This window comes from Macadamia integrifolia, chromosome 5, assembly GCF_013358625.1.
Source record: "Macadamia integrifolia cultivar HAES 741 chromosome 5, SCU_Mint_v3, whole genome shotgun sequence".
Taxonomy (NCBI): domain Eukaryota; kingdom Viridiplantae; phylum Streptophyta; class Magnoliopsida; order Proteales; family Proteaceae; genus Macadamia; species Macadamia integrifolia.
The window spans coordinates 11,835,329-11,843,173 of record NC_056561.1 but is presented as its reverse complement, the minus strand read 5'-3'; the positions used below and the strand labels follow the sequence as shown (position 1 = coordinate 11,843,173).

At 41.5% G+C, this 7,845-nt stretch overlaps 1 non-coding gene across 1 annotated transcript; it reads right to left on the bottom strand.

Annotated features, from left to right (window-relative positions):
• Window positions 1-6,233: 6,233 nt before the first annotated feature.
• LOC122080456 lies at window positions 6,234-6,340 on the bottom strand. The gene has a single exon (XR_006140750.1). It is a non-coding gene; the product is annotated as a small nucleolar RNA R71 (small nucleolar RNA).
• Between the last annotated feature and the right edge of the window lie 1,505 nt (window positions 6,341-7,845).

Here is a 7,845-nt window from a genome sequence, read left to right as displayed (position 1 = left end):
TCAAAATCAAACAATGAACAACCCAGATTTTGTTTTAGCCAGTGATGGGGCATTGATGTTTCGAGACAGATTGTGTGTACCCAATGATTTGGATATACAAGACAAGATAGTGCGAGAAGCACATAGCTCCGAGTACTCACTCCACCCAGGAAGTATCAAGATATACAAAGACCTCAAACAAAATTACTTGTGGCCAAGCATGAAAGTCACGATAGCTCTGTATGTGATGACTTGTCTCACATGCCAGAAAGTAAAAGCTGCGAGGCATCGACCTTATGGTACTCTTTAGCCACTCCTAGTACCAGAATGGAAGTGGGAGAGGATTACAATGGACTTCGTCACCGGACTACCATGTACACCTAAGGGAATGGATGCAATATGGGTGATCGTTGATCGGCTTACCAAGACTGCTCATTTCATTCCCATCAAGACCAAGTTCTCCATGGCCAAACTAGCATAAATTTACATGGACAACATAGTGCGCTTACATGGAGTGCCAGTGAGCATTGTATCAGATAGGGACCCAAGGTTCACTTCCAGATTTTGGAAAAGCTTACAGCGTGCCTTGGGATCGCAGTTGAATTTGAGTACTGCCTTCCACCCATAGACGGATGATCAGTCAGAGTGAACCATACAGATATTAGAGGACATGCTCAGGGCATGTACAATGGAGATGAGTGGCAGTTGGGAAGAATACATACCTCTTATGGAGTTTTCCTATAACAACAACTACCAAGCTACAACAGGAGGGGGGACCATTTTATGGGTAAAAAATTCATTTTCAAAAAAAAAATTTGAGATTCCAATTCCAAGGTGCAAATTAAAAATTCTTACCACAAATATCGAGTTCAAAATTATTTCTTGTGGCAGATGAAAATTATATCAGATGAAAGTGGAAGGTAAAAATCAAGGGGAAGGTAAAATCCAAATTTTTGTGGTAGGTGAAAATTATATCACATAAAAAGGGGAAGGTAAAAGTCAAAATTCCATTGATAGGTAAAAAATTATGGTAAAAAATTCAAAGAAGGAAAATAAAAAATCAAAAGCAAAGAGTAAGATTCCAAATCAAAAAGCCAAAATTCAAGACACCAATCTCTAGGTTCCAAATCAAGAACCCCAATCAAGGGACAAAAGAGAAATCAAGAAAAGAAACAATTCCATTAAACTGGCCCCAGATGGCCCAATTTCATTGACCCAGTCCCAGGTGGCCCAATTACTTTAATCTGGCCCCAGGTGGCCCAATTTCATTGACCCGGCCCCAGGTGGTCCAATTACATTAACCCAGCCCCAGGTGGCTCAATTGTATTAAACCCAGCCCCAGGTGGCCTAATTTCATTAAACCGGCCCCAGGTGGTCCAATATTATTAACCTGGCCCCAGGTGGCCCAATCTCATTTAGCCTAGCCCCAGGTAGCCCAATCTCTTTGAGTCGGCTCCGAGTGGCCTGATCTCATTAATGCTGGCACATGGAAGCCCGGCCAAGGAAAATTTAGGAATCCAAATGTTTTCTTTTACAAGATTAAAAGAGCAATGAATTTCTTTCCTGTAATCGACGGCCCCAGATAGCCCAGATTAGGTCGAAAGACCCAGCCTAGAGACCAAACACCCTAGACTAGCACATGGAAGCCCAGCATAAGAAAACAGATCAAGTACTAACGTCTTTTGTAGAATTGAAAGAGCAACGAATTTCTTTCCTAAAAATCAGCAACCCAAGTAAGTGTCAAACTTTAAAGTAGCTAAAAGATATTACCTGTTGCATTTTTTAACTTCGTCATTAATGAGCAAAATGATGACAGTACATGCTCCGGGTGACAAAATGTGGTCGGTCTTTTCTTTGCCCTTCGGCTGCTGGCACAGGCCTAGGTCAAAGAGGGGCATTCTATAGACACCCAATTTTGTCAACCCCTCTGGCTATGATGAATTATGGATCTTGAACGTGACTCCTTACTTTAACAACAGAGATGATAATTGATTAAGGAAACCCAAAAACATCCCCTACCTACCTGAAAACCCCAAAAATGCCGTGTTAGAGAAACGAGGGTCTAATTAAGACTTTTATATACGAAGAAATCCGATCATGATAACCATACAAATGGATAGTACTAGGAATTATTAATCCAACAATATATGGTACATTAAAATCAGACCGTCGGATCTCCTGCAATCGCTCCTGAAAGTTTACACCTAGTTGCACGCATCACGGCAAGTCAGCCAACAAGACCGTAGGCCAGCAGGCCAGCCAGCCAGCCCTACATGAATGTTACGTGAGCTATCCAGCCATCCAGCCTCACATGCATGCCACGCGCACTTACTTAACAGCCTGCCACCCCCACGTGCCCTCGTATGCCAGCCCCGCACCCTCGCCTGCCCACCTCGTGCACTCGCACTTGCCAGCCTCTCGCCCCCACGTGCCAGCCCGAATCACCCTCGGATGCTAGCCTTGCACCCTCACTTGCCACCTCTTGCACTCGCGCCTGCCAACCATGTGCCCCCGCCTGCCAGCCCTGCACCCGTGGCTGCCACCCCCGTGCACACTACCTTGCCAGCCCCACACACCCTTGCCTGCCAGCCCCACGCCCTACCTATTGACATCGACTGTCCTATGCACCCATGCATGCCCCATGCACCCCTGCCCAACCGTGTGTGTCGCTGTCAATGGCCAGAATATATGTTCCGCTGACCCAATGGGTGAAGAGATTTTATCTTCATCCACTTATGCACTTTACACTATCCTGCTAGCATACCTACTCCGTAACCTACCATTGGCCCAAAAAGGAATCTTTTTACCTTAATGGCCCGAAAAAACTTACTTTTTCCCTATTAGTCTAAGAAAATCATCTTCCACCCTATTGGTCCCTATTTTCATATTTTCATCCCATTGGTTTAGAAAAACCACTTTTTCTCCCATTAGCTAAGGGAATTCCCTTTCTCTCCCCATTGGTTCAAGAATCCTATAAATACCCCCCTCCCTTTGGTTTTTCACAACATAACACCATAACAACCCAAGCCTCTTAGTGAGCATCCCTTTGTAGAGAAGCTCTGCCCTCTCTCCTCCCCTCCCCCTTGAGGTTTTTCAAGTCTTCAGAGAGATCTTCATAAGATCTGAAGTGTTCGAAGTGTTCTTCAGGCCTTCAAAACTCTTCAATCCTTTGCATTCTTTGAGTGATTTTTGGTAGGAAAAGTTTCCCCTTAGTCTCCCTCCCCCTTTTGAGTTTCGTCAAGCCTTTGAAGAGATCTTCATAAGATCCGAAGTGTACTTCAGATCTTCGAAGTTCCTTAATCCCTAGGATTAGCCTATCCCCAGCAGAAGCTCTACCGAAGTGCCACCTTAGCCTAGCCCTCCCATAGTCTATCCCCAGTGGAAGCTTTGCCAGAGTGCCACCTCAGCCAAAACCTGGAAGTAGCCCATCCCTAGCGAAAGCTCTGCCAAATCAATACCACAGTCAAAATCCGAAAGTAACCGTTCCTAGTCGAGACTCTGTCCAATCAATATCTCTCGAGAAAAGGAAGTTTGAGGTCAAGACCATCTTCCCCTGAGTCAGGAGAATCCAAAAGACAGTCTGTGCCAGTGCTAATTAGGGGTCCACCCTTTTGACTCGAAACAGGGGTCAAGCTTATGTATAATTTCTCAACAGAACTAGCACAATGTAAACTTGATATTAATCTTGTTTTAGTGTACATAGTTATTTAAATTCAGTCAATGTATATATGTGTGAAAACTTAGCCATGCATGCAAAATAGGAATAATTATGGAAAATGTTTGTTCTTAAGCATCTAGTAGGAAGACCGGTTGAACCGAGTAGATTGGGTGCCTAACACATTCTCAACTCTACAACCTAACACTTACCCTAAATCTCTGGACCAGACCAATTCTCAATCCCTTTTCTCAGAAATTGGGCCCACCTTCGGATTCTAGGCCTATAATCCTAGGTGGTGACTCCAAACACTTTTGCATGATCCCGATCTCCATATGAGACCATCATCAAATTTCTGTCTCGAATGATGAATTTTACACTCTTGCAAAATAGGCCTCCACGTATCAACAAGCGATGATATGGCAGTGCGGGGCCCGCAGGTAAGCACACTCGACACACCCCTCCCTCATGAAAGAGAAAAAGAGGAGAGAGGACAGAGTGTACGCAAGTCCTTCCCCCCCCCCACCAAAAGGGGGAAGAGAGATCTCTTCTCTGGCCGCAACCCTCACACTGACACAGATGGATAAGGAGGTGTAGGGGGTGCATTCCTAGCAATCATAGCAGCTTGAATGCAAGTATCTATCCCAACCATGAACTGTTCCTATCATTGTTCCATTCCTTGCATCATGTTGCCTATTATGGCTACAACATCATGTGTGGTAAGGACCAGTGGGGCAGGAAGTGCACTAGGGGGGCCTATACCTTGTGTACGGGAAGTGAGAGGAGGCAGATTCAAGTTGGAGTGAGTACTCCGACTCGACATAATTCATGTTTAGCAATTTCTATTAGCCACCAGAAGCACTAGGTGGATATTATCTTTATTTGACTTTATATGATCCATTGCTAGACATAATTCATGTTTAGCAATTTCTATTCCCTTACTCACCAAGAGGTCTCAAGTTCGAATCTCATGGTTGTCTTTTTTTGGAGAATTTTGTCAAAGATTTCCTACTTTTCACTCACTTAAAGCACTAAGGGCATTGAGGCGATTTCCACATCAAATTAGAAGCAAGGAAAATTGTGGGAGGGGTTTCTCGTGTAAGAAGAGAAAAAAAAAAGGAAAAAAAAAAGGGAGAAATAAATCCTGTCCAAATCTTCTCTCTCCTCCACATCATCACCAGAAGATTGTCTAAATCACACAAAGCAAGAAGGAAAATGGTCCAAGGGAAAGAAAAAAAATCGGCCAACAAGGGTTGTGCGCAAGATTTGAAGAGAGGGAGAAAAATAAGAGAAAAATAAATAAAAAAAGGAAAGAAAATATACAAAAAAATTATAGGAAATTTCTCTAATTTTATTTCTCTCTTCTCTCTCCTCCACCTTAACACTTTTAGTCTCAAAAGATCTCACCTACCAATTATGGATTTTCCCCTTTTAGGAAAGAGAAATTTATTACCCTATCTCTCCATTTCTTATAAATACAACTCATGTAAGAGGAGGGGAGACACTTCATTCTTTTTCTAGGGTTTTTTTTTAGTTGCTCTCTCTCTCTCTCTCTCTCTCTCTCTCTCTCTCTCTCTCTCTCTCTCTCTCTCTCTCTCTCTCTCTCTCTCTCTCTTTAGTTTTGGTTCTTCTTTATTTTTACTTTAATTACTTTTGTAATGGCATTTTATTTCAATTAATGCAAGTTAAAAGAAGCAAAAAAAATAAAGTGACTGCTCTCCCTGTGTTCGACCCGTAGCTACACCGATCCGTACACTTGTGGTTATATTTTAAAATCCTAACAAGTTTTTGGTGCCATTGCCGGGGAGACAGTTCCATGTTATTTTTCGCTTTCTTTTGGTAAATCAAAGTGCTTTGTTTGCTTTGTTTTGTTATTCCTTTTCTTTTATTGAATTCTTGAGAAGAATAACTTGCAATAATAGTTGTATCAGTGGAGGTTGTCAAGCCTCACAGTGTGATAAAGACAAGTTTCTCCCTGTAGCAGTACCTCAGGAATTGACCTGAGCAACCCCGGATCCTTGTCGGTAAGCTCAAAAATTAAAAAAATTAAAAAGGTTTTTCTTTTCATTCTTTTGTGCTTGTCTTACTCTAGTTGTGGGAAGTTTTCTATTGCATAAGGGTTAAGTGGGTGCGTAATACTAAGAATCAGTTAGAAAGAAGAGATCCAACAAGTAGTGACCCTATACGTTTGCTCTCTTTAAAACCCTTCAATATGGGAGACCAATAGAAAAACCCTCCACCTAAATCTTTGAAAGATAGGCTCTACCCTGCTAGAGCAGCCCAACCTTCCTGCATAATTCTACCACAAGCCCAGGGCAATAATTTTGAGCTCAAATCTCAGTACATCACTATGTTGCCCCACTTTCATGGGCTGACCTCTGAGAATGCATACCTATTTCTAAGGGAATTTGAAGAGGTATGTGTTCTAATCAAGATCCAACAGCTTTTTGATGATGTTGTTAAGCTTAGGTTTATCACTTTTGCATTGAAAGACTAAGCTAAGAAGTGGTTGTATGGGTTACCCAAAAATTCCATAACCTCATAGGAACAGTTCACAGTTATTTTCCTCAAGCAGTTTTTCCCAACTCACAAGACTAATAAGCTTAGAAGTGATATCCTTCAGTTTAGGCAACAGCCTAGTGAGTCATTTTCCAAACTTATGGAGAGATTCAAGGATCTACTCCAAGAATGCCCTCACCATGGCCTAGACTTATGGCATTTATGTCCAATAATTTATGAAGGTATTGATTACCCAATTAAACAAATGATAGAGTCTATATGCCCTGAGGGATTGACATCCTTTACAGATGAAGGAAAGGCATGGGAATTCTTACTTGACTTAGCTGACAAAACCCGTGAGTGGGAATCAACCCAAGAGAGTGAAAGAACCATAGGAGGGAAAAGATATTTTATAGATGGGATAGTAGCCAAGGAAGCCCATTTGGATAGCCTAATCAAGAGGATTGAGGCTAATGTTCCTAGAGAGCCACCATCAGTCAATTTGGTTAAGATTTGTGCTTGGTGCCAGTCCCTTGGACATGTCATAGAAGAATGCCCCAACACCTCTGAGGGCACTTCTAATGATAGTGTTAATGCCTTATACCAGAATAATCCATATAGTAACACCTATAATCCAGGATGGAGAAATCACCCAAATTTCTTCTGGAATCAGGGCAACCAAGCAGGGCCTTCCAATTTCCATAATCAAGGTCAACCTAGACCCCAGAGGCCTCCCTACATATATATAATTCCATCTACAATAGTAAAATAAAACCAATTTTCATGATAAACCCTCAATTTAAGGTTGCATGTTTGAAATCCATCATTAATCTTACCATGCATGTGATCTACCATCAATTTCCACCTTGCAGGTGAATCTTGGACCTCAAAACAGTGAAATAAAAACGAATTTTCACCTTGCATGTGGAGAATTAAGCTTCAATTAACTTGCATGTAAATTTCAGACCTTAGAACAGTAAAATTGAATGGATTTTCTCCTCATCCACATGGATTTTTTCCTAATTAAGAAGAGTCAGTGTGAATCCTTACTCTCTGTAGGAATCGGTCATGGTGTACAAATCAATTGACTAAATTATTACATTCCTTTCAAATTTAATCCACCAATTTCAGAGAAATTAAACTCTATGTAGTTAAGTTGTTACTGAAATTTCCAGATTTCCTCTCTTTTCACAAATTCAATCCAAATCAGTTTAAACCCCCTTTTATTTCTAAAAATCCCTCTTATTAGAAGTTAATCTAGGTGAGATTTCTTACCTTTTTGCTGAATCCTCTAGCAATCTCCGAAGCAAATCAATCTCTGCAACAATTTCTCTCTCTTCTCTTCTCTTCTTCTGCTCTCTTCTTCTTCCTCCTTTCTTCCTCTTACTAAAGGGTGAATAGAATGTGAGAAATAAAGGTTAGATAGGAGGTGATGGCCTTTATATAGCCCCTCCTTTTATAATATTAAAATATACATTTTATATCTATTTTTTTACCCTTTTTATCAAACCGGTAGTTGCCACTTCTCTCTGTCGGCTAAGTCTGATATGTTCTTGTTCATCCAGAATTGATCCAGCTAGCCAGTTGAATTTTTGGATAAATCTGACAGTTGCTGGTTACATCAGCAGTTGTCGGTTGCACTCTGCCATCAAAAGACCTATCAAATTCTGCAAAATAGCACTGAACCGGTAGTTGTCGGTTCAAACCGGTAG